We start from the raw sequence: 26,705 nt of genomic DNA, 5'->3' as shown, positions 1-26,705 counted from the left end.
TCTCCTGCTGAAATCAAGGAGAAATGGAAATTAGGAAGAAAAAAAACCCCGTAGCCCGCTCGCACGGAACTAAACAGGGCCTGTGTCACCACCAGGCAGGAGGGAGGTCCACCGGAGCTCCAAACAGACAATGCCAGCTACAGAAAAATGACTTGGGTGCCCTTGTGGCGTTGGAGTTATTGCTCATGTGCCACGGCCCCATCACACACACAGGCTGGAGCTGTATAAATGGCTGTGAGGACAGAAAGGAACGGCCACGTCAGGAGCCCAAGGACCAGGTGTGTGTCGTGAAGCTAAACAGACCGTGCAAAAGCAGAGGGAGAACCCTCAGCCAAGGCCAGGGGCCCCACTAAGAGCTGGGCCCGGGCAGGATGGAAGTGGCCAGACCTGGGGATAAAGTGACAGTCGCCAGGGCTTTAATGGAGCCCCCATTTAACCCTGCTGAGGATATCAGTTCAGAGGGTGAAAACACTTGCTCAAGGTGACACGTTAGTGGCAAAAGTACCGGAACCCAGAGCTCCCTGCTTTGGGAAACGAAATCAGAGGAGGAAAGCGACTTCTGTTAGAGCAAGATCCAGGGTGCTGTTGGTCACTGAAGAGGCCTGGGAATTTAGTCATTTAGCATTTATTTGCTGTGTGCAAAGCACTGTGCTGGGCACACGAGGCGGCAGTGCTGTGAGCCCTCAAAGGACTGAGCAGGGGAGCCTCGGTCCTTTATCCATGTCTGGTAACAAAGGCCATGAAGGACAGTGGCCGAGGAGGCTGGAGAAGGGGAAAAGGAAGCCCCCGCTCGCGGGCACCACTTTTAAATGCGGCCCACAGTGAGGTTTACAGGAGGGCAGCCTGGACAGGAGACTTCTCTCCAAGAGAGGTCGTCTGGGCCAGGGCCCTTCACTTCCCTCGCCTTAGAGAGCCTGACTGTTTCCCAAGGCAGGCCAGGAAAATCAGTCGAATGCAAATTGAGGCGGCAACTGTTCCAGCTCCAGCACTCCTTGCAGTTCTCTCTCCTGCCCTGGACGAATCGAAGAGTATAGCTTATCCCCAAAAGCTCCTGGACAAGTGTAGGCTCTCTGGGGGAGCCGAAGAGTATAGCTTATCCCCAAAAGCTCCTGGACAAGTGTAGGCTCTCTGGGGGAGCCGGTAAGGGAACACCGCCTCCCTTAACAAAACAAACCCGAGACTCTCCAAGGTTTAGCACTGGAAACGGAGTCTCCCAGCAGAGAAACGGGGCTGGCTGAAGTGCCCCCCACTCTGTGCCCCCCGGATTCCACCTGCCCCTCGGGGCGCTCGCAGTGTGATCACAGGTGCCCTGCCTGCAGCCATCTGGCCGTGGCCCAGCCTCTGCTCTTGGTTTCCCTAAGCAGAGGCGAAACACGCTGGAACCTTCAAAGCACATTCCTAAACACTAAGGGAGAGCTGTGGGGAAGTGAAAACAAAGAGGCCAAGGAGCGCCGGAGCAGTTCAGCTTACAGAGTCTGTGGGCCAACAGGGCTGGCCCAAGTTCAGTCAGACTTCCTGGCTCCGGGCCAGCCCGAGCTGGCAGCGTGCCCTCTCCAGCCCACCACTCGGGCCCATGTCACCCCCCGGATCTGGGCACACCCTTGCACCCAGCCCGAGCCCCAGGAAGCCCTGCTGCCCCTTAACAGCCTTCTCAGCCTGCCCTCTCTCCACAGAGACTGCTCCTCCCAGAGCCACCAATGGCCCCCGCAGTCCCTTGACCCAGAGCTTCCCGAGAGAGAGTGGGTTGCCCGTGGGCCAGCCCTTTGGGGTGGCCTGTGGGTCGAGGAGTGGCCTAAGTCCCCTGATTGGTGGCTTCGGGCCCTGAGCAGCCATGTTGGGCAGTTGTGAACACTTGGTCACTGTTTACCCTAGTGTACCATAAAAATGTCACATTCTATGTGTGTCAAGGCTGGGAAGCACTGCTAACTCGTGCTAAGTGTCGTATCCAGGTCCCAAGAGATAGCCACACATATAACGGGGAGGGCATCGGGCCACATGGTCCTTCTCGGAAGGTGAGCACGGCTCAGTCACTCATTCCTCATGCATTCGACCAAGTCCCCCTTGTCTCTTGGGCACCATGCTTGTAGCTGTTGGGGGCGGCTGAGGGAGACTCCAGGCTCCCAGGCCCTGGGCCCCTCCTTAAAGAACTTCATCTCCCCGAGAGAGAGAAGCCCCACTTGGCTGAAAACCTCCCTGTGCTCCCGCTAACCGAAGCCAGGAGAAAGAGGCGCCCTTGGTTTTCTTCCTCAGGCACACATTTTTGAAGCCAAAGGGTGGATAGCGTGCTTCTGCCCCCTTTCCACTTACAGGCGGATAAGCAAACATTCTCCCAACTGAGCAGCCGACCTGCTGAATAGGGAGCTGGGAACTGGGAGTTCTGTGCTTTCCTTCCCGAGGTTGCACCCAGCTGATGTCACGTTCACGGCAGATGTTACAGGTAACACCTGCACCTGGTACAGAATGCGAAGGATATAGAGGGTGTGCAGAGGAAAAGCGAGCTCTCCCACTCCCAGTCCTCAGCCACCCCGTTTGCCTCTCTGCAGGCGATCACTGCTCCCGGGTTCTAGCTGCCCCTTCCCAAGCTAGTCTATTAAGGCTAATTCTTGAAAAAAAATGCATTTTATTTTGAAAAATCCCGAACCTGCAGAAGAATGGAAAGAACAGTACAATGAACACCCATATCCTAAGGCAGATTTTCAAAAGCGCTATATTTATTCAACACGCCTACCTTTGGAAAGAATTCAAAACCCCTTCAAAGATCTGAATTAATTTCACTTTATCTTAAAATATTACTTAGGAAGACTTTGCCCTCGTAGATACGTTGCTTGTTCGTCCTCCCTCCCCGCAGCCCCTAGCACCTTATCAGGGGGCCTTATTCACAGTCAGCATTTAATAAAGCATGTGGGATTCACCAGCAAAGACTACACCATAGTTGGTAGGGCGAAGCCAGACTGCCCAGGTTCGAAACCTGCCTCTGCCACTTGACTAGCTGTGTGGCCTTAGGCAGTTACTCTTGGGGCCTCGCTTTGCCCCTCCAGAAAATGGAGAGTAGTAATCCAACAGATTTCATAATGTTGGAAGAATTCAGCTCGTGGATGGAGATAAAGTGCTTAAAATAGCACCTGGCATGTAGAAGGGGCTTCATAGGGATTGAGGAGACTTGAGACTTAAACACATTTGGTATCCCCTTTGCTTTGGTGATTGCACGGAAATCATTTGGCCCTGGGTTCACGGCCTCCGAGTTTTCACCGGTAACCGCGAGAGAGGCCCAAGGAAACCAGGAATGTGGCTTCGTAATCCTTGGCTGCCTGAGGGAATTGCCTGCGCCCGAGCGCGGAGCAGAGCCGAGGCAGAGTGGCATGTCAGTGCTGGAGCTTCCCCTGGACAGTTTCCACACTCACAGGGAGTTTCTTGCTGTGCTTATTAAAAAGACATTTGGAGGGAAAATCTCCCCCCCCTGCCCCCCCATTTTCTAGCCTGGCTAGTTGCTGCCCTGCTGATAGAACCATCTTTGAAGAAACAACCAGCATTTGCTTTAGGGACAGAGCCAGGAAGAACATGTCCTCCCTCAGGGAGCTCCAGGCTCACAAAGGCTCCTTTCAGGCTGGAGTCAAGGGTCAGACGGGCAAGTGGGTGTGATCCCTGGAGCCCCCCTGTCTGACAAGCGGAGAGGGTCTCATGGACTCCCAGGCGAAGTTGCCCGGATGCTGTTCACATAGGAATGGCCGAGTGGTGGCTATCTTAAGAGCCAGAGGCAAGAGAGGACACGACACGGGAAAGATAAAGAAATTTGTTTCAAGGTATACTTTGCTCCGTGCTGTAAAATACTGCGCCTAATGTTAGGCTTTGATGGCTGTAATATCCGACCTTGACATAGTGGTGTTTCTGCCATATAATTTAATTAACATGTGATGCTGGCATGACGCCAGCAAGTCAAACGTTCTGACAGCTCTTGGAAGCCACACCAGTCCCTTTGAAGTTCCCCCCAGTGAACTGACACATGGAGAAACCTCCTAAGGTTGAGGACAGCCCCTGATACGGGGTACAGAAATTTAGCTGTGTTGCGATTACATTGGATGGCACTGGCCAAGCCACCTGCTGACTTGTCACAGTTCTGGAGGCCTGCTGTGGTTTCTGAGGGCCCTAACCACTGTGAGTGGCTCCTTGAGGAAGACTAACACATCTCTCATCAGGGACAACATGCAGAGGTCTCCTGTCTGCAGATTTTTCTCCAAAACATGTTTTCTTCTTCCTCAACTTTGCCTGTTGCCAAGTCACTGAGCTGCACACTGGAACATAAATTAGATGAGGTTGTTTTTTTTTTTTTGAGGAAGATTAGCCCTGAGCTAACATCTGCCACCAACCCTCCTCTTTTTTGCTGAGGAAGATTGGCCTTGAGCTAACATCCATGCCCATCTTCCTCTTCTTTATATGTGGAACGCCTACCACAGCATGGCTTGACAAGCAGTGTGTAGGTCCACACCTGGGATCCAAACAGAGAACCCCGGGCCACTGAAGTGGAATGTGTGAACTTAATCACTGCGCCACTGGGCTGGCCCCAAGAGGCATATTAACTAAGGACAAATAGGACTATATCCATCCACTTGGCACATAATTATTTAAGGCCCACTACCCACCTACCAAGGCTTTAGGTGTTTCTAGCGGGGAACAAAACAGTATTTTGGCCATCATAAAACTTCTTTTGGGACTGGCCCCGTGGCCGAGTGGTTAAGTTCATATGCTCCACTTTGTCAGCCCAGAGTTTCACCAGTTCGGATTCTGGGCGCAGACATGGTACTGCTCACCAAGCCATGCTGAGGCGGCATCCCTGTAGTTCAACTAGAAGAACCTACAATTAGAATATACGATTATGTACTGGGGAGCTTTGGGGAGAAGAAGAAGGAAAAAACTTTGTTTTACTGGAGAGAGAAATAAATGCATGAGCAAAAAATATATGTAATATTTCAAGTTGCCATAAAGGCTATGAAGAATTAAGAAGGATACAATGGAATACTACGCAGCCTTAAAAAAAGAAGGAAATCCTTGGAGGGTATTATGCTAAGTGAAATAAGCCAGACTGAGACAGACAAACACCAGATGATTTCACTCATATGTGGAATATAAACAAACACGTGGACAAAGAAAACAGTTCAGCGGTTACCAGGGGAAGGGGGGGTGAGGGGTGGGCACAGGGGGTGAAGGGTAGCACCTACGTGGTGACAGACAAGAAATAATGTACAACTGAAATCTCACAATGATGTAAACTATTATGAACTCCATAAAAAAAACTATAAAAAGAAAAAGAAGGAAGTCTTGCCATTTGTGACAGCATGGATGGACCTCAAGGGTATTGTGCTAAGTGAAATAAGTCAGACGGAGAAAGACAAATACCATATGATTTCACTTATATGTGGAATCTAAAAAACAGAACAAATGAACAAACGAAACTCAGAGATATGGAGAACAGATTGGTGGTAATCAGAGGGCAAGGGGGATAGGAGTGGGTGAAAAGGGTGAAGGGGGCCAATTGTATGGTGAGGGATGGAAACTAGACTTATTGTGGTGATCGCTTTGTAGTGTATACAAATATTGAATCATTATGTTGTACACCTGAAACTAATATAATGTTATATACCAATTATACCTCCATTAAAAAACAAAAGAAGAATAAGGGGATAGAGAGAGATACGATGTTCTTTTAGATGGTAGATTGTGCATTTCGAGTCTTGGGTTGACAGAATAAGGTACTTAGGTGTTGTATCAGTCAGTGCTGCCATAATAATGTTGTATAACAAACCACCCCAAAATGTGGTAGCTTACATCAATAAGCACTTATTTTTCACATATGTGTTTGTGGGTCACCTGTGGTTAGCTGATCTAGACTGTGCTCAACTGGGCTTGACTCCAAGTGTGGTTGAGCCCAGTCTGCTCCATGTGTCTCTCATCCTCCATGGATGAGTGGACTACCTGGGACATGCTCTTCTCATAGCAATGGCAAAAGTGCAAGAGGGTGGAGTGGAAACACAATGGCTCTTAAGTCCTAGACTCAGAATTTGCACACTGTCACTTCTGCTTCCATTCCACTGGCCAGAGGACATCTTGTGGCCTGACATCAATGGGACAGGGAGGTACACTCCACCTCTAGCGGGATGAATTGCAAAGTCACATGGCAGAGGGCGTAGATGCAGGGTGGGGTGAAGAATTGGGAACAGATGGTTCAAACCAAAACTATGTATCTCTAGCTATGACATTTATATATACAAATACATATATCAAGTGCTATAACTACCTTCGCTGGAATCTTCTGTTTTAGATTAAATTTAAATAAATCCATGCAATAATTACACATTAGCATGCCTGAAGGGGTTTATTATGGGACCAGAGGCTTCTGGGTCATGGCTGCCAACCTCTGGAAACCTGGGAAGATGGACCACAGGCCGTCCCAGTGCTGGGAGAGCAGAAGGCCATGATGGAGACCTTTCCTCTTGCCGGGGCTTTCTGTGCAGGGATGGTGCATGTGGGAAAGACCAGAGGAGACCCCAGACCTAGCAAATATCCTTGCTGGCCTCTGAGCATGTCTTGGAGTGATACAAATCTGGACTAAGATGCAGGAGGTGTAACTACTGGGCATCACTCTACTACCAACTAGACCTTTAGCTAGTCTCACTGGCAGTCTAGGACATACCTTGATGTGTTGTAGAGGGTGTAGGTCGAAGATTGCAGGTCTTTGTTGCAGCTCCTTTCCCCCTAGTCCTGCCTTGCCTTTCTCATGCCTTCCTTGAATCATGTGGGAGGGATCCCTAAGTGTCTCTTCAGCAAGTGATGTTTAGAATGGAGCCTCCCTTCAATGCACCCTCCAGGGCTCTGGTCAGCCAAGTACTGGAAGCTGGCCCTTCCCCTTAGGAAGGAAAGCTCACTGTTCAATTGATTCCAACAGCTAATGGAATCAAATCGCCTTTGCCCAAAGTGATTCCAATCAAAGAAATCCACTGTATAAAAATTCGAGGTGGCAGCATCAAGATTTACATCTTGTAAGCAGAGAGCATGGAGCGCTGGGACAGATGTTTTCATGGTGGGACCCCGTGGGGATTCAGACCATCTCTTATTCGGGAGAGTTCTGCCTCCTGTCTCCAAAGGTGTATGAGGTGATCCATCTTCTGTAACTAATCCTAGCCTAGACCTGGAAGGGGGACCAGCTGCATGTAATTGCCTCCTAGACCAGCCGCCATTGTGGAGGACAGCGGGCATTCCCGCAACTGCCACTTGGTCTCTGATTTCGCTGGCAGCGTTGCTTGGTGTAACTGCGTCCATCTTGAACTTACCTGTGTCTGAACCTCCCTCGGCTTGGTTTCTTTGTCGCTCTCAGTGTAAATCTCCTTGCAGCTCTATCCCAGATGCCCTTCGGTGCTTTCAGTCCTTCATTCCCCGTTAGAAGATGATGATGACGATGATTTACTTTTTATTGAGGCAAAATAGCTGGACAGCAAAGCGCACATATCATGAGTGTGTGGCTTGGTGAACACACCCATATAGCCAGTACCCAGATCAGGAAACAGAACGTCACCAGCACCCCAGAAATCAGCTTGTGCCCTCTTCCAAGTACTGAGGGCCCAGAGACAACTGGGCTCCTAACTTCTAATGGCATCAGTGAGTGTTCTCTGATTTGGTACTTTATAGACACGGAATCTACAATATGAACTTTGTGGGTGTCTGGCTTCTTTAGCTCCACATTATGCTCATGAGAGCCATCCATACTGTGTGCGGGGTGGTTCATCCGTTCTCTTTGCTGTGTGGTATTCTACTGTGTGAATACACCACATTTTGTTTATCTGCTGTTCCACTGTTGATGGGCACTTGGGCAATCTTGCTTCAGGGCTCTTAGTGCCACTATGAACACTTGTATGCATGCCTTCTGGTGGACACACTTCTGCTGGGTGTATGTATTCAACCCATGAGTCGAATTGCTGGGCCATAGGTTGGGCCTGTCTTCAGCTTTAACAGATAGCGCCAGAAAGTTTTCCAAATTTCTACCAATTTATACCCCTATAGCTGAGTATGAGAGTTCTCCTTGCCAGTATTTAGAATTTTCTCTTTTTCCTTTTGGGTATTCCGGTGGACTCTATTAGATTTTAACCTCCTAAAGGGCAGGAACAAAGTATTTTTCTTCCTTGAAAATTCTCCCAAGTGTTCCCTGGAAAACCGTCATGGGGAAAATGTTAGCTGATGCCCTGGGAAATAAAAGCCTGTGGTTTTCTTTTACTTTTCAGGGAAATCTGAAATTTGGTCCTTGATCTTTAATGACAGTAGCTTTTGGAACTGAGAAAATAAAAATCTGGAGGAAGCTTCAAGCCCTCCCCCCTCCCCCAATCTGGTCCTGCTCCACCCTGGTTTCAGTCGGCCTGGGATGGTCCTGGAAATCTCTATCTTTAACGCTCGCCGCAGCTGACTCTGATGCACAGCCAGGTTTGGAAACTAGTTGAGTCTGAAAAGAATGTTCTCTTCTAAGAAGTAAGAAGATGTCAGGGGGCGCCGTGAAGACGGCAGGGTATAATGTTTTGGATTTAGAGGGACAAGATTTGAGTTTCAACTCTTCTACTTCCCAGGTGTGTGACCATGAGCAAGTTCCTCAACGTCTGGAAGCCTCAGTTTCCTCTTCTGTGAAATGGGAACAGCACCATAGATCTGTTTCAGTGCAACAGATTACCCCAGATTTGTTGGTAATTTACCAACAGTTACTTCACCACTTAAAACAACTGTTTTATTTTGTTCACAATGCTGTGGGTCAGGAATTCTGGGAAGGGCTCAGCTGGGTGGTTCTCTCCTGGGGCTGCGGTCAGATATCAACAGGGGCTGCAGCCATCCGAAGGGTGTCCAAGATGGCACACTCACGTGGCTATCAGTTGATATTGGCCATTGTCTGGGAGCTTGGCTGAGCTGTTGACTGGGGCATCTACCTGTGACTCCCCAGCATGGCTGTTGACTTCTTTCTGACTTCTGCCACAATGGATGCCCCAAGAACCAGGAGGAAGCTGCATGACCTTTTTCTAACTTAGCCTTAGACATCTCACAGCATCACTGCTGTGGTGTTCAAGCCAGTCATGAGCCCACCCAGATTTCTAGGAGCAGGGGCATCGACCCCACCTCTTGGTGGAAAGAGTGTCAAATAACCTGCAGACGTGTTGAAGACCGCCACTGTATCTCATGGGGTTGTTGCGAGGATTAAGTGAGATGATCTCTTTGTAGTGCTGGACAGACGTGAATGCCCCTCCTTCTGGTTTAAGGCCCAGGAGCTCACAGGGCAAAATCAGTGCCGGGTGCCAGGTTTCCACTTGCAGTTGTTCATGTCTGCTGGGCTGTAGGGATGGGGTGAAGGGACAATCTTTCTTGGTTTCTAGTCACTTCTGGCCTTGGGATAGTTAGTACTGGGCAGCAGTGGGGCACCTTCTGATTTACCAATGGGAGTTGTCGGATGCATGGGCGTTGGATCCACAAGGTCTCCCATGGTTCCCTGAGACCCCCTATCAGCCCAGCCCATGTCCCTGGGCTCAACTGGAAGCTTCTTGGGCTCTGAATGGGAACACCTGGCTGAAGACATAATGTCTTCAGGACAAACACCCTGGGGTGGGGCCCTTGGGAAGCCCATTTGTGTTGGGGTGGTGAACCGAGTGGCAGCTAAGAAAACACAGGTGGTGAGTGACTATTGTGGACGTGGTTCTTCCGCCTCATGTTCAGGAGTGAGTCCCTTCTCTGACCCAGCTTTCTTCACCGCAGGCCTGAAAAGAGTCCAGGAGCTGAGGAAAGGTCAAAGGGAGACCATCTGGGCCCGTTCTCGGGCTCCCAGGGGAAGGTGGGGGAGAGGCTGCCTTCCGGAGCTGCATTTGAGGGTGCCTCAGCATTAAAAGGGAGGCGAGGCTCCAGTTGGTGCCAGACTGGTTAGGATTTGCCCAACAGCGTACCCTGGGAAGGCAGGACCAAAGAGGGGGGAGCTGTTCTGTGTCTGCTACAATTTGCTGTCATTTGGGAAGGGCGTGGTTGAGAGCTCGCTCGAGGAAGGGGCCCCTTTACCCCTCTTGCTCACACTCTTATTCTGGAAAAAGGCAGTGAGGCCTGTGTTTGGCAGTCTGAGGAAGCTGCTCTCTCTGGTCCTCCTGCTTTTCCTTCTGGGGCTTCCTTCACCTCCCCCATCACCACCACTAGCCTCATGGTTGGGCAGCCGTGTTGTTCAGAGCAGGGCAGGGTGAGGCTCGATGCCGCACAGCGATGCAACAGTTTAGCTGCCAGAGCTCACAGTGGGCTCCTGCTATGTGCCTGACACTGAGCTGAGGGCAAGAAATGGTCCACAGCCTCCAGGATGCTGGCTGGGGAGCACAAGTTGATGAGCACACAGCATGGGCCCGAGTAAGTGATACATGTGTCAGCACCTTAGGAATCCATGGGAAGGCAGGTCTCGGAGGACTGGGGAGGCCAGGAGAGGGCTCCTGCAGTGAGTAACTAGGCTAGGCCGGACTGCGGGCTGCCCATCCTGTCACAGCTCTGTGCCTCAGTTTCCCCATCTGTAACACAGGGGTAACGAGGTGCCCCTCTCAAAGTGTCGCCATGAGGATGAAATGAGGGGGTGTGGATAAGCACTCAGCAGGGGCTGGTCCTAGTCAGCCCTTAATCAGGTCAGTCTTCACATGTTAGGGGTTTGCATCAGCAGGGGCCAAGGAAGGAGGGAGGGGCGCCTGGGGAATTGCCCCTGGGGAATTGCCGAGGGAAGATGGAGATGGAGTCATGGAGAAGAAGTCAGCAGGAGGCCAGAGGGAGAGTGGTGGGAGGGACAGCCTGCTCCAGGGGTGGGTTCTGTACTCCTTCCTACCCCTGGTAAGGACTGGAGAGCTTCTGCCCCTGCCCCTACCCCCACCTCCCCAAGGCCTCCCAGCTCCTCCCCCCTCCAGACTGTTTCACCTTCTCCCTGAGGCATTTCCTGGCAGCTCCACCCAAGGTTCTCTCTTTTTCTTACATACCTGGTCTGGCCCCAGCCCCACCACCGAGGTCTAGCCCCCCTATTATATGATCAGCTCCTCCTTTTCTACTCACTGGGGCAAACAGCCCCTTTCTCCTTAAGCGTCAAAACTTAGGGGAGAGGAAAGACCATCAGTTTGGAAGTCCAGGCCCACTAGCTTTGTGACCTTAGGAGAGCTACTTAACCTCTCTGAATCTCAGTTTCCTCATCTTCAAAAGAGGGTAGTAATTGTGACTAGTGGCTTGTTTTGACTATACTTCCATGAGGATTAAATAAGAGAATGCATTAAATATGTACCTAGTACTTAGTAGATGCTTAATAAATGGCGACTATTTCCACAATGATTCTACAGCTGTGTATCTGGAAGGTGTCTAATTAAAGGACATCCAGGGATCTGACTGGCAGAGGTGGCCACTTGTTAGAGGGCAGATAAAGAAATGGAGGTCATCCTCTTCCTTGATTCAGGGAGCTCCCTGCCCCCTTTACCTCCTGAGAGGTACCCTGTGCGTACCCCAGAATTGAAAACAGCAGGCGCAGACACAGTGCTGGGGCAACCCAGAGGTAGCTGGGAAGCCTCGAGAGAAGAAACAGTTGTGGATAAAGGTTTTCGGTGAGCAAGATTGGCCCTGAGCTAACATCTGTTGCCAACCTTCCTCCGTTTTTTTTTCTCCCCAAAGCCCCCGTACACAGTTGTATATCCCAGTTGTAAGTCATTCCAGTTCTTCTATGTGGGGCACCGCCACAGCATGGCTTGATGAGCTACGGTATGTAGGTCCATGCCCAGGATCAGAACTGGCAAACCCCCAGCCACTGAAGCAGAGTGCGTGAACTTAACCACTCAGGCATGGGGCTGGCCCCTGGATAAAGGTTTTTCCCATTTAATGGAGTACTTTGCCCAATATTCACGAAAACATATTTGCTTCTAAAACTTTCAGATGGAAACCTTCCTACAGTATGTTTCTATGAGATGTATCAGTTTGTTGTTGCTGTGTAACAAACCACCCTAGAACATAGTAGCTTAAAACAACAGTTTCTCCTTCCTCACTCTTGGGTGTGTTGGCCAGGTTGAACACGCAGCTTCAGTCAGCTAGAGGACAGCTAGGGGAGGCACAAGATGGCCTCACACGCAGTCTGGCAGTTGGTGCCCGCTCTCAGCTGGGGGGAACTGTGGCTCTCCTCCCTGTCACCTCGCATCCTCTAGTACACGAGACTGGCTTCCTCACAGTGGCATTTTCAGAACTGCCTGAGAAGGTGAAGCAGGTGGCTGCAAGGTCTCTTAAGGGCTTGACTCAGAAGTCACACAGGATCACTCTGCCACGTTCTGTTGGTCAGAGCGAGTCACCAGGCCAGCCCAGATTCGAGGGCAGAGGAGATCGAGTCCACCCTGTACTCGTTTGCTCGGCTGCCACAACAAAGACTGTGCGGCTTAAACAGCACAAATGTACTGTCTCAGAGTTCTGGAGGCTGCAACTCCGAGATCAAGGTGTCAGCGGGGTTGGTTTCTCCTGAGGCCTCTCTCCTTGGCTTGTGTCTTCACGTGGTCATCCCTCTGTGTGTGTCTCTGTGTCCATGTTTCCTCCTCTTATAAGGACACCAGTCGTATTAGATTAGAGCTCACCCTAATGACCTCATTTTACCTTAATTACTTCTTTAAAGTCCTATGCCCAAATATAGTCACATCCTGAGGTAGGACTTCAACCTAGGGGTTAGGATTTCAACATATAGATTTTGGGGACACAATTCAGCTCATAACACACCCCCTTGGTGGGAGGAGCTGCAAAGAAGTCGTGGCCATGTTTAACCTACTACAGGAGATGACACGGTGCCCACCATAGTAAGTGCCCAAACGTGCCAGCTGCTAGTAATACCATATCTGCTATTTTATTACCTGCCCCTTGTGCGGTTAGTGAGGACAAACTCCAACGACAGGCCTTAAACTCTCCAGACTCGCTCTCTCCAGCAGACACGCCCCTTCCCCCAGGCACCACCCCTAACACATCACTGCTGGGCCCCCCAGCAGGCCACAGGGACCTGGCCTGCCTTTGCCACCAATTTTCCTGCTCGCTCAGCTGGCCTTGAGTGGGCTGTGTGGGCAGCTTCCTGGAACAGGACAAGCCAGCCTGGCCCTAGCTGCCTTTATCACCGCCACCCCTCCACCCCCCCATGTAAACCCTTTCATCTTCCGTCTGACCTGACGCTTCCCTCAAGGTGCCTGGAGGGTCTTTTCCAGGGCAGTCTCCCTTGAGAGCACCTATACTCATTCCCATGGTGCCTGACTTATACATTGGGGGTGTTTAATAAGTGTTTGTAGAATAGGATTGATCTCAGAGATTTCTCCTATCACAGCTGCTCTGGTGCTCATTCCTCCCCTCTGAGGCCTCTGCTCCTTCCCCCGAATCCATTCCACAGCTGCCCTTCCTCACCATGTGGCACCCTCAAAGATGCGGGGTTTTGACGTTGAACCTGACTTTTCCCTGTTGTGGATTGGTGGAATGCTGGTGCTGGGGAGGGAAAGCATTTCTGCTCTCTCTGAACCTCCTTACACACACACACACACACACACACACACACACACACACACACACACACCCCAGGAAGCCATCCTGCACCCCTGCCCGCCTCTCCACCCAGGCTGTGCCCCTGCACTTCCAGAGCAAGATAAATGAAGGAAAGTAAGACACAGCTGCAGGTACAGCCACCCCAAGAGAAATGAGAACGTGTGGAAGAAAACAAGGAGAAATGGCATGGAGTTCGGAGACGTCAAGCTCCAGATTACTTGCGGCTCTGATGGGCACGCAGCACAGCTCAGGGACACAGTGGGGGTGGCAGCCCAACAGAAAGGCTGACAAAGCCACCACCCACTGCCAGAGCTGTGACTCTGCGGGGCAGTCAGACTTCAGTTCCATCTCTGAACGCCGTTATGAACTGACAGTGAATGTGCAGAAACTTTCACCAAAAGACGTGCTTCACTGACGGCAGCGTCCCTGCCGACTCTGCGCAGCCCCCTCCATCCACAGTGCCTTGGTGGAGGGTCCCCGAGACCCTTTCTCAACCCCCGTGCCCGCCCCCACCACCGCACACACAGCTTGGTGGCAGGCCAAATATGCTACCTCCATCCAGAAGGGGAAGTCACCAGGGATTTCAGGAAAGGGCCAAAATGGGGATTTCTGATCCCCGCGGTTCTTTTTTTACTTAAGTTGCTGCTTGGCCCTCAGTGGACGTCTTGAAACCTCTATAAAGGAAGGTCAGTGAGCGTCAGAGACTCCCAGGCCTCCGAGTTGCCCCGGGGCCCAGCAAAAGGGTCAGATGTGCTAACTGCCTCGCTGTGGCCAAAAGCTCCTGCCGTGCCGAGCAGTGTCGCTAAGCCAGAACGGATTTTCCAAACAGTCTGGCTGTCAGTCCGGCCCGAGGCAGCAGTGAGTAGTGACAGGCTAAGTGTGACGCTGGGCTGTGGGCCTTTTCAACGAGCACACTCTGCTTCTCTCTGAACTCTGAATTAATTGTCTGCTCAGAAATAGAAAACATCTCTGCCTTGGTGGTGAGGGATCTAAGCCCTGGTGACAGGGGAGTTGAAATTCTTGGGACCGGCGGCCGAGGGCTGCTAAGAATATCCAGCCACAGACCTGACCACAGCCAGTTAACGCCCCACGTGGCGGCTTCCGTGGCCCTTCAGGCATAAGAGGAAGGAGCTTACTAGGCAGCCGGTGCTCATGACGTCCCACAATTGGAAGCGTGTAGACACAGAAGTAAAGAATAAGGTAAAGTGACATTAAAAAAAAAAAAAAAGCCCTTCCAGCCCTTAAGAAATATATAATGTGAGAAGGGAGGACATGGACCCGCCACAAGGGACTTACTGTATGTTACAGAGCAAAGCAAAGGCAACCATACCAAAGGGACTGGTGGCGAGCCACCTCCCATGAGGCTGGGAGGCTGCAAATGCTAACAAGCGAGCCCACCCTGGCTTCTCGCAGCCAGCTGGGGTGCATCTTGTGGCCTGGCAGCTGGTGGCCCGATGGGGAGCCCAGGACACGCGGGTCCTCCTGTAGATCTCAGTTTCTGCATCTGCGAAGCAAGGGGTTGGGTCAGTTTCATAAATGTTTTTCGCCTCTCAGACCCTCTGGAACTCCGATGCATGCACCCCCCGGAAAATGGACACAGGCGCTGAGGCCACCATTTTTGTGCCACGTAAAGGGTTGCCCAGCCCCAAGCAGACCATCTAAGGATCTCAAGTGAAGGTTCTGAGGTCTTGGTTTAGGGGAGGGGGTGTTATTGGAGGTCTGGCGAGGGCTGGGAAGATTCAAAGAGAAAGCGGGATTGAAGGAGGGGCAGAACTGAAATATGTACTCCTTCATTCAACAAATGCCATGAGCGTCAACTGTGCGCAAGCACAACGGATGCAACCGCAAAGAAAACACAAGGGGTCTTGGGTCTTGTGGGACTGCTATTCTAGCTGGAGAGACAACCCCCTCTGGTCCGGCCTTAAAGGCTGGTGTCCTTCTCTTCCTCAAGTAGTTCAAGGTCAGTCCTACTTCAGGGCTTTTGCTTTTCAGCTGCCTGGGGCTCTCTTTCCCCCACACTCAGACAGCTGGTCCCTTCTCAGCTCAAAAGCCATCCCTGGATGAGGCCTCACTGGCCATCCTGGCTAAAGATGCCCCTCTCTCTCACCCCTCGCAGCCACACTGCCCTGGGTCATCTTCTTTGGGGCACATAGCATCATCTGAAATTATCTTCTTCTTTTTTAAAAAAAATTTTTTTTTAAAGATTGGCACCTGAACTAACAACTGTTGCCAATCTTTCTTTTTTCCTGCCTTTTCTCCCCAAATCCCCCCAGTACATAGTTGTGTATTTTCAGTTGTGCGTCCTTGTAGTTGTGGCATGTGGGATGCCGCCTCAGCGTGGCCCGATGAACGGTGCCATGTCGGCGCTGAGGATCCAAATCGTAGAAACCCTGGGCCGCTGCAGCGGAGCACACGAACTTAACCACTGGGCCACGGGGCCGCCCCCTGAAATTATCTTCTTTATTTGCTTTCTTTTTATGGTCCATCTCCCATAGGACAGGGACATTGTCTCTCCGGTTCTCCACAGTGCCCTGGCACCCGGCACAGTGCCTGGCACAGAGCAAACACCTGTCAAATGTGCAAGGAACCCAATGAACTAATTATAGACTTCACAACAGACTGCTGTGAACCGTGAGGCCTGTGATGTGGGGGAGGGCAGGGTGGTTCGGGAGGTGCAGCTGGGGCACCAACCTGGTTCGGGGAAGGTGTCCTAGAGGAAGTGCTGTTTGAATAGAGCTCTGAGGGGCTAGGCAAAGGGAGTGGAGGGAAGCTGCATCTGGGCTAGCTTCTGGGAAGGCCCCGATGTGGGAAAGGACTAGAAACAGAAGCCGGGAGCAAAGGTCTGAAGAGCAGGGCCTGGTGGGCTGGCTGAGGGTTTTCATCTTTATCTCCACACGGAAAACCATGGGAGCGCCATTGCTCGGGCCACAGGAGCTGCCTTCCCTTCGCGCTCTGATCCCCCCTCCTCCTCCACACTCTGGGCCCCCTGGAATCCTGGGTGTTCCTTACACACAGCGGGCACTCTTCTGCCAGAGGGCCTTTGCACTGGCTATGCCTCTGCCTGCAGCTCTCTTCCTCCGGAAATCCTCTTGGCTCACGCTCTCATCTCCTCAAGTCTTTGGTCACATCTGACCTTCTCAAAGAGGCCTCCCCACCCCCCCCACCCCCCGTGAATTCTGGAACCCTCTCCCCACCCTCTGCCCTCCTGATGCCCCTTCCCTGCTCCCACTGTTCCCAGAGTGCTGTCTACCACCCAAGGTAATTTTATGCTCTGTCACCTTTATTGTTTATCATCCATCTCTCTCCTGCTGGAATATAAGCACCTTGAAGGCAGGCATCCGATCTGTTCCCCAGGGCAGGCTGAGGGCCTGGAAGTGCACCTGGCACCCGGTAGCGGTTGGTATCCTGGGGGGCGGTTGTTGCGTTGGCTGCTGTGTGGGAAATGGACTGCAGAGGGGCAGGAGTAGATGAAGGGGACCGGTTAGGAGGTCGTTGCCATGGCTTAGGCAAGAGCTTGTGCTGGGCAGGCGCTGGATACAGAGGGGATGTGTGATTCCTAGAGCTGCATAGAGGATTTGGGGAGGGGTTAGGCCGTCAGAGAGGTCAAAGGCGACTTCCAGGTTCCCGAACTGCATTTTCTGCAGAACTGCATGTTATGACCAGCTGGATGGGGGGACCAGGGAGAAGAAGCACGGCTAGAGGAAGGAAGGGTGAAAGGAGTTCCTGGAGGGGAACGTGCACGCACAATTGGAGAAAGGCTGGGCCTGTGTCAGGGATGGCCAACAGTCCACTTTGGCTGGAGTGGAAGGAAGTTCCTGCAGAGGAGAGGAAGAGAGAGGGAAGACAGGATGGGGAGCCTGGCTATCTGCTGATGCTGCCTACCTTCCCCTCTCCCTCGGGAGTCCTGGGCTGTGGGCAGGGCGGCTGCGAAGCGGCACTGTGAACCCTCAGGGTGAAGATGGCGCATGTGCCCCGCGCGTCACTCTCTTATGGAGCAGAAAGTTTGCTTCTGTTCACGTGGTTTTAAACTGTGCTTCCTGGCTGTCTCTAGAACAACCTCACTGCCCTCCCCTCGCGCCCCGAGTGGCCCCGTCTCCTGCAGCCAGGTCTCCTGTCCAGAGCTCGAGAGCGGCTATAAGCCTTACTCTTCCCCAGTCTGTTTATGTATTTTTTAATTTATTGTATTTTTTATTTTGTTAACATTTTATCGACGTGCAGCACGCAGACAGAAAGGTGTATAAATCCTAAATGTACAGCTTGATGAATTTTTACAAGCTGAGCACACCCGTGTAGCCAGCATCCAAATCAAGGTGCAGAGTATGCCCAGCCCCCCAGAAGTCCCCCTTGCGCCCCCTCCCAAGGGGTATGCCCCTCTCCATTGTCCCCCTTCCTCCACGTAGCCCCTACACTGGCTTCTGACACCTTCGATTGGCTTGGCCCCCTTTAAAACTTGATGTAAATGGAACACTATTGTGCACAGTCGTTTGAGGCAGACTTCTTTTGCGGAACGTTTCATTTGTGGGATGCGTCCTTGTTGCTGTGTGTGCTTGCATTTTCAAAACGGTCTCCCAGCAGCCTCCCACGTGCGGCAAGTCTTGAGGGCTGAGCTTCCAGAGCCCTGTCTGGCCGGTGGAATCCTTCGAGAAAAACTTGGAGAAGCCCTAGTAGAGGCAGAAAATGATATGCTAAGCAGTGTGCTGGGTGCCGCCAGGGATCAAAAAGGGGAAGTTGTGGTGCGAAGGGAATGCAGGGGAGATGAGACTGGATCTAGAGAGTTGGCCGGGTTCTAAGAGGGTCTTGAACTGCAAGAGGAGGAAGGAAAGTAGCTCACTGAGGGAGGGAGAGAGAGGTCTGGAGGGGCGTGACTTCTTGCCTCCCCAAAGGATATCCTCCATGCTACCCCGCCACCCTTCAGGAAGTCTCTCTTTAGCTAAAGGTTGAAGGGGGTCCTTGCCTTGGGGGAAGAGACAATTCAAGTTCCATTGTCCCAGTGTCTGGGAAGATTTTTCAGTGTGGGTGTGTGTGAGAGAGAGAGAGAGACAGAGAGACAGAGACAGAGAGCGAGAGCGAGAGAGGGCGCGCACTTCTTGGGAACCCATTTCTCAAACAGTAATTCCTAGGGAGCCCCATGCCAGATGGGCAGTGCTGGCTTACGCCTGCATGCTGGCCGGTGGGGAAGGGAGGGAGAAGGGGTTGCGAGGGAGGAGGAGTCCTCAGAGATTGGCAGAGGCCTTTGAGAATTTCAGAATTCAAAGTCCAGAGAGGGTGAGTGACTTGCCCAAGGTCACACACCGAGGGAGCCAACGTTAGAAACCGGATCTCTTGTCCCCTCCACCATTCTTTCCATTTCTGTGGACCACTCCCTCACTTTACAAAGAGCCTAGTGTTACCACTAAAAGGGCAGAATTACCTCATTTTTGAAAGGCGTTATAAATTCAGTCCTCCTATGTGGACTGGGGCAAAGGTGTGTGAGCAGGCATGACATTATAACTCATGTCCCACTTCTATTTATCTTTGCTGGGTTTTGTGTATCTTTGGAAGCAGCCTTAAATCATTACTGGAACAAAGTAGGGAGAAAAATAATAATATATAATTACAAATGAGGAACAGACCATATGATCCTATTAATTGCCTCGCCTGCCATCCTTAGTTTTGGTATTTTCAGAATAATTAAAAGATTAGGCTTCCACTGGTGGAGGGGGTAGGTTACCACTGAATGCTAATCATACCCCCTAAGTCACATCACCGACTCCAGGAATGGCCCAGTGCCACCTGCCGCCTGTGACGCTTTCTGAGTAACACCGAGGGCTGTGCTCCAGTCTCTGAGTATTTACTCTCTTCTGAGGAGAAACTCTGGCAACGGCTGTAAAATAAACCCCAAAGCAAGGAAGAGGCCGAGGAGAGGAAATACTCGCTGGTGCATTAATCATAGTCGTCAGACCTAGAGCAGAGGACAGAGGCTGGTTCGAGGAAAGACAGAACCTAAATTATCTTGGAGATTGATCTTCCCTCCTCCTCGCTCCCTCTGCCAGCAAGCAGGTCAGGAAGGTCCCCGCACAGCCACTGACACTGAAAGGGCGAGGACATCCGCCCACTGGCTAGTGTGGTTTGTCCAAGAGAGCAGGGCTGGGCTCTCCGCACTCTGTCACAGGGATCCTACCAGAGCTGTTGCTCGCCCTGAACGGGCCTCATCTTGGAAAGCTACAGAGGAGAAGAGGCATCTCAGAGGGACCTGCTGGACACAGTCTGTGCTGTCATGTCCTCCGGGGACATCGTTTGCATGCCAGGATGCAGTGAAGACCATTTCCTTCAGATCCCAATAAAGCACCCAATTATGATGAGCCGGTGGAATTGGCAGAGTAATGAAGCTGACCACAGGTGCCAGGAGAGTCCGAAAGACAGCGTGGATAAAAGTTGGGGCTCTAGGAATCAGGCAATGAGTGTCCAGGCAAGCGGGCACGCTAATTATCCTCTAAGCCTCAGTTTCCTCATCTGTGAAATGGGGAAATAATAGTACCTTTATTATAGGGTAGTTTTCTCTATGAAATAAAATTATTAATGCATATAAAGTGTTTAGAATTGTGCCTGACCGAGAGTAAGCTCTTACAAAATCCTAGCTATTCTTCTAAAAGTTGAAAAAAGCTAATGACTCCTAGCCCCAAATCTCTAGAGCTGTCCAGCTTCAGAAGGGCTGTGTGGTGGCTTCTTCCTTTATGATCCCTTCCCTGCGCCAGCTCTCCCCATGGTAAGAGCAGAGTCATCTTTATGGAAGCTCAAAGTAGGAAAAAATGTTGCCCAGAAGTATAAGATTCCAAGGTGTTTATAATCCACTTGTTCTGGGGAGGAAGTCTTTCCCTTGAACTTGGCCCTACACTTTTTCAGAGCTTACCTGGGAGGAAGGCAACTCTTCACTCAGATGATAAATTCTTAGATTCCCATGGTGAACGTAACGGATCAGCTGAGACCTGCTGATCCCAGAAAGAGACAAACTCCTTTCGCGATATTTACTGCAGTTGGTGAGTTGCCAGGACGACCCCAGAAGGACACGATTGGAGAGCTGTGTAGGATCGAATCCCAGAAATAGTTTAAGGTGTGAGGGAACAGTGCATGCGTGTGGGAGGCAAGCAATAGACTCTACTGGAAAGCGCCCAGGTTTGGGGTCAGGTAGAAGCCCCGTGGCTGGATTAGCTATGTATTTTGGGGGCAATTGTAAGAGCTTTAGTTTCCTTAACTATAAAATGTGAATCGTGATACTTAACCCATAGGGTTATTTTGGGGCTTACGTGAGGTAACTTGGAAATGTACCTAATACAGTAACTGAAAAGAGTGAAGGTCCTTAATAAACAGTAGCTATTTTTATCATGTAGGGATTTGTCTTCCTCACTTGCTTTGCTATCAAATGCATTGTAGCGGCACAGTTACTGTTAGAAGTCAAAGGGCATAGAATTGAGAGAACTCCAACTGCCCAAGATCAAGTGTAACCAGAACCCACTCTTCTGGTTTCTGAGGGTCTCAAGAAGCAAAACAGCTTCCATCTTTTGCCACCAAATGGTTGGCAAGAGGCAAAGGACTCTAAGGAGTTCTGGTTTGGGCTCTGTCTTGCTCTCGGCTAGGATGTCCCTCTCTCATCTCCCGGGGATGACATTCTGCAGCACTTAGCAAGGATAGGACGTCCAAGGCCTCCGCACAATTGTGCACACCCAGAAACCTCGGCTCCTCTGACACGGACCTGTAGCCACGCACCCCACACTCCCATGGGCCTCCCCTGGACCTCCCCAGACCATAGTGGCACCTCCGGCTTCATGCTTCACTTTCCAAATTTCTTCTGCCTCAATCCTCACCAGAACGACAGAGCCACTCCCTGCCCGCCCAGCATCCCCTTTTCCAGAAGCACACGCCTACAGTTGTCTTGCTTTCTTGAACTTGGTTTCTTCTCTGGCCATGATATAGGATATAGAATCAGTTAGCAAAAAGGTATTAAGCATTCTGTCATTCGCTGATTGTTTATCAAATTTTTTTTTAGCATCTATACAGGCCAGGTACCATGCTAGGCACCATGAGATGCAGCTGCGAACAACATTATGAGAACATTATGTTTATATGTGCTCATTGCTGGACATCGATGCAAACTTAGTAGATGGTGATGATGCGCTCTGTCCTTACAGAGTGTACAGTCTTGTTGGAGAGATGACAGCCCAGGGAGAAACACTCAGAGCCTATTAAGGAGCTGACAACAGGCCTGTGTGCTGGTCCTCAGAGGGTGAGATAGACAGTGGCAAGCTACGACGTGGCAGGGATTGTAAGCCTTGTTAAGGAGTTTGGGTTTTGTTCCAAGTGCAGTGGGAACTAGTGGGGTAGTGACATGTGACATGTTTTCAAAAGACCCTTCTAGCTGCCATGTGGAGGATGGGTTGGAGGGAGGTGACAGTGGCAGCACAGAGACCAGCTGGAATAATAATTCTGTATGCTAATCCAGGCAAGAGAAGATGGTGGCCTGGCCTAAGGTGGATGTGGGACAACGGGAAGAAGTGGGCTTATTTGCTAGAACACTTGGAAGTAGAATGTTATTTTAGCCTTGCAGTGAACCAGAGGAAGGTAAGGTGGGAGATGAAAGAGACAGGCCAAGAATGACCTGTCCAGGATTCTGCTTTAAGCGCTTGAGTGGCTGAGACATTTTCTGTGATAGGGAAGGGAGTTGGGACAAAGGGCAGGTGGCAAGGGAAGAGCTTGTCCCTTTCTAAGGGACAGTTTGTCCAGCTTACTGCTGTTTCCCCAGCACCCACCACAGAGCCTGGCATCTAGTTAATACCCCAAAATATTTGTAGATTCATTAATTTTTTTTAAGAGAATTCACTTTTAGGCATGCTAGAGGCAGTGAAGCAGAGTGGCTAAGAACATGAACTCTGGAGACAGGACTGCCTGCGTTTGAATCCTAGTGCCACCATTTTCCGAGTGACATTGGGAATGTTCTGTCACCTTTCTGCCTCAGTTTCCTCATCTGTAAAATGTGGATAATAATTCTACCTACCTTATAGGGTAGTCGTAAGGATTCACAGTTAATTTAGAGCAAGTGCTTAGAAGAGTGCTGCCGGCACTATGCAAATGTTAGCTGTTGGCATGACTAAGCTGGACAGAGACTGCCAAGCGCAGAGGTCAGGTCTGCAGTTTGATATGGGGGTCTGGAACTGGGGAAAAAATTTAGGAGTCATCAGCAAGTAGGTGGTATTTAAAGCCATCGGCCTGGATGAGACTGGGGCGAAAAGGGGAGGATTCAGGCCCAAGCAACCAGTAGAGCACAGAGAAGAGTCCAGAAAGAGACTCAGGTAGGATGAAAACCGTGTGTGTGCCGCATCTGGGAAGCCAAGAGCAGTTTAAGGGGGGAGTGGTCCGGGGCGTTGAGTGCTTCCAAGGCCAAGGAAGGACTGAGACCCCCCCCCCACCCCCACTCCTGGCAACAGGGAAATGACTGGTGATCTTGAGTTCTTTCTGCAGAATGGCCAGGGAGGATGGAGGTGTGGGGTGAAGAGTGTGATAAACGTTGTATCTAGACAGTGAAATTCCATGAACCTTGACACAGACAAGGCCCATCTCCAAGTGCTGATAGAAAATGACCTGCAAGATGTATCGATAAGTTTCATAGGTGAGATACAGAATAGCTTGTGCAGTGTTCCCGTTTCTGAAAATGAAACTGGAGGGCATGCAGATGTACAAAGAAAAGTGGTGGTAGGGGGTGCTCCCCAGGAGTGTTCAGGATGTTTACCGCACCTACAAATATGTGTCTACATTCTCCCCTACTTTGTTTTTACATAAACTGTAACATACCCAAATCGTAATATACTATATACATCCGTTTCCTCTGCACCTATGTTTTCCGCTTAACAACAGACCTTAGGGGTCATTCCATATCAGTACACAGACAGAGCAGATCTTTATTTTTAAAATAGCTACAGAATATTTCATTGCACGCATGCAACATCAATGTCATTGCTGGATGTTTAGCTTGTTTCTAACGTTATGCTGTTACAAACAAAGCTGCATTTATCCCCAAATCATAGAATAACTTCAAACCTAGCTGATTTTTAGAGTGTACACAAGGTAAGAAAATGGAAATGCTCCATGGATGTAGACAGCTCCTTTGAGAAGTACAGCTGTGCAGGGGAACAGATAAATAGGGAGCCGAGGAAGGAGATGTGGGGTCAAGGAAGGGCATTCTGAAGATGGGAGATGCTTCGAGGGAATGAATACGACAGGGTAATTCAATAAAGAGTACATGAGTTGGGGGAGGGGGCAGCCAGGAAGAGCTTCTGCAGGGATATTGTAGCAGGTGTAGGAGGATGACAAAATTACCAGAGGAGGCCCTGTGCTGAGTGCTGTGGGAACACCAGGATGGATGGACAAAGGCCTTCAGGAAGGTTCCACTCGAGCAGGGAAGCTACCATGTTTCACAAATCAGTTGCAATATCGTTAGAAAGTCTTGATTCTGTTACCCAGGTACAAAGATCTACAAACTTCCCACTGGGGTGCTTGCTCACATAATCAGCACTTCCCTGGGTTCCTGAGAAGACGTTAACCGAGGGAGAGGAGGATGATATTTTGCTTGAAATGTGTAGATTTTCCCATAGGGATTAAATGACATGCCCTGGAAGGCTTAAAAAAAATCGGAAATAAATAAATAAAAATCCCAGGAAGAATTTATATTCCTGATGGCTTTGCTGATGGTCTTGTAAATTGTATATTTAATCAAAGGCACTTGAATGTCTTTTTTTTTTAACTATTGAAGAGCCATTTAAATGTCAACATAAGTGATTCCCTCCCAAATAGTGCTGTTTATACATTACTTCTCCTAATAGACCATAATGATTCATAAGGAGGCATTTCGCGCCTCTAAATTGTAGGCCTATTGAAATATAAATTAAGATGATAAATAATTTGACCTTACCTGAGAGTACTAAGTATTTACATGTGTCAAATACGAAATTACCCTCAATATCAGGGTCCCTAAAAAGGCAGCCTTCCTCTCTTGCTGAATTCAATAAATGAAAGGGGTTTAGAAATTTCCTTTCGAGTGTGGAGGAAAGAGTGGGGCAGGCACAAAGGAACGGGCCCGGGGACCGGCCCTCCTCGCCCCCCTCGCCCCCCTCCAGACTGCCCACGGGCTGGGGGGCCGACCCTCCCGGGCGTGGAAGGCGGGTGCCGGCCGCCCCCGCGCCGCGCGCTCCCCTCCTCCCGCCCCGCCGCTCGAGTTTCTAAACATGGAGTTTCCACAGGAACTTTGCCAGGCCGAGCTCGCAGCCCTCCCGGGTCCCCGCCGCGGGATTCGCCAAGTCGGCGGCGCCGCGCGGCCTCCCCGCCCCTCGCCCCCTCCGGGGAGCTGCTGACCTGGCGGCCTCCTGCAGCTCCGCCAAGCCGCTCCGCCGGGTTCACAGCCCAAGAAGGCGCGGAGCCTCCCGGGCTCGGCGCCCCCGCCCGCCCCTGCCCGCGCCCCGGAGGGGAGCAGCTGCGCGCCCTCGGCGGGGCCCGAGCGGAGCCTGCCCGCGGGGCCTGACCGTCCGTGCGCCGCCGCCTGCGCTCGGGGCCCGCGGCTCGGCGAGCTCCCCACTCCGGGGCCGGGACCGGGGCCGGGGCCGCGGCGCGGGGGTCGCCGCGGCGGCTGGGGGCTCGGCAGCGCGCGCTGCTGGGTGCGTCGGCGGCTCGCGCTGGGTTTTTGTTTTGTTTTGAAGCCGGGCGTGGGGGAGGGGCAGCACCTTGTCAATGAGAAATTTCCTGTTCGCAAGACTCCGCTTGCAGAGTTTCTGTCCTGCCCTTGAACTGACAAGTGGATCACGACAGCGCGAGCCCCGAGAGTCCATCCAGCCGCGCGGGGCGCGCGCGGAGCTCGGGGCGGGGGCACCCGCGCCGCGGCGCCGAGGCGCCCGGAGCCCGGCGGAGCGGGGCCGACGCCTGCCCTCCCGGTTCCCGGGCGCATCCGTGAGCGCCGAGGCGAGCGGTGACTAATCTGCGGCTCCGGGCCTCTTGGCGTGCAGCCCGGGCTCGCCTCCCGCCCCCTTGTCCCTCCCCCCTCCCCGCCGTCCTCCCGGCCCCGCCGCGCCGAGCTCCGCCGAGGGAATCGCGCGGGCCAGCGCCGCCACCGCCGCCGCCGCGTTCCCGGGAGTGTGGGAAGCGGGTCGAGGCAGGCGGCTCCGAGCCGTCTCTCCAGTCGGCCTTCCTCGACCCAGGCCCGAGTGTGCGTGTGTTTCCTTCCCCGTAACCACTTTGATCAGCGTTTTCTCAGCGCCGCCGAGGAGCCAGGGCGAACCGGAGCGTTTAACTCCCGGCGTGCCGCCCCACGGTGGGCTCCGTGGGGAGGGCGCCGCAGGGAGACCGGTGGACACAAGGGCGATCAGCTTGCTTTGGCAAGCCCGAGTCTGGAGGAGCCCGACCGTTTCCGAGGCGCTTACCCAAGCGCGGCAGGCTCTCCTGGGGAGAGCAGGCCGCGAGGCCCCGGGCGGCTCGTTAATGCTCCCGCCCGCCCCGGGGCCGCACAGCAACCCGACCTGCCCGGCGAGACGAGGTGCGGGCTTGAAAGGCCCCGCGGGCGGAGGCTTCTGGAGGGGATGGGGAGGCGCCGGGGAGACCCGCCTTCACGCACCCTGTCCGCTGGCGCGTGGACGGCTCCCGACCCAGGGTGGGGGCCTTGCGCTCGCCTCGCGGCCTCGGCTCTGGCGGCCGCTCCCTCCCTGGCCAGGCCTCGCTGGGGAGTTAATGATTGATTTACTGGCTCCGCGCGGCCGCCCTCCCAGCTATTCGTCCGAGCTGAGGAGTTGCTGGCGAGCAGCGCAAAGGCCGGGAGAGCGGGGGTCGCCCGGGCAGGGAAGCCGCGCTGCCGACGGGCCCGAGCGGCCCCTTGATTAGCCCCCACTGAGCGGCTGTGGCCGCGTCCAGGGCGAACCCGCTGGAGGCCCGGGCTGGGCGAAGGGAGCATTGGGAAACGCCACACGTAAACCGGTTGGCAGCTGGTGATTATGCCGCCCGGTTTTATGAGTCATAATGGGCCGCCCGCCTGGCCCTCAACCTGCTCGCTGTGGACTCGTCGCGCCGGGGTCCAGGCGGTGGACCGTTCCCGGCCGCACAGAGGGGCATGCTCTGGGGGGCCCGGGCCGCCG

At 52.2% G+C, this 26,705-nt stretch overlaps 1 protein-coding gene and 1 long non-coding RNA gene across 6 annotated transcripts in view; one reads left to right on the top strand and one right to left on the bottom strand.

The window, feature by feature from the left end:
* BCOR (BCL6 corepressor) overlaps window positions 1-26,705 on the top strand; it is a 115,556-nt gene that overhangs the window by 32,404 nt on the left and 56,447 nt on the right. The window lies entirely within an intron of this gene.
* Window positions 17,762-25,530, bottom strand: LOC111771581 (uncharacterized). Of its 2 annotated transcripts, none has more exons than XR_011435050.1 (3): window positions 25,308-25,530; window positions 20,453-20,620; window positions 17,762-18,224 (listed from the first exon to the last, which is right to left on the bottom strand). It is a non-coding gene; the product is annotated as an uncharacterized lncRNA (long non-coding RNA). The 2 variants fall into 2 exon arrangements; XR_011435049.1 differs by lacking the exon at window positions 25,308-25,530 and adding an exon at window positions 24,943-25,076.

This window comes from Equus caballus, chromosome X (genome assembly GCF_041296265.1).
Source record: "Equus caballus isolate H_3958 breed thoroughbred chromosome X, TB-T2T, whole genome shotgun sequence".
Lineage (NCBI taxonomy): Eukaryota > Metazoa > Chordata > Mammalia > Perissodactyla > Equidae > Equus > Equus caballus.
Note: the sequence above shows the minus strand (reverse complement) of the source record. Positions and strands in the feature narration are given on the sequence as shown.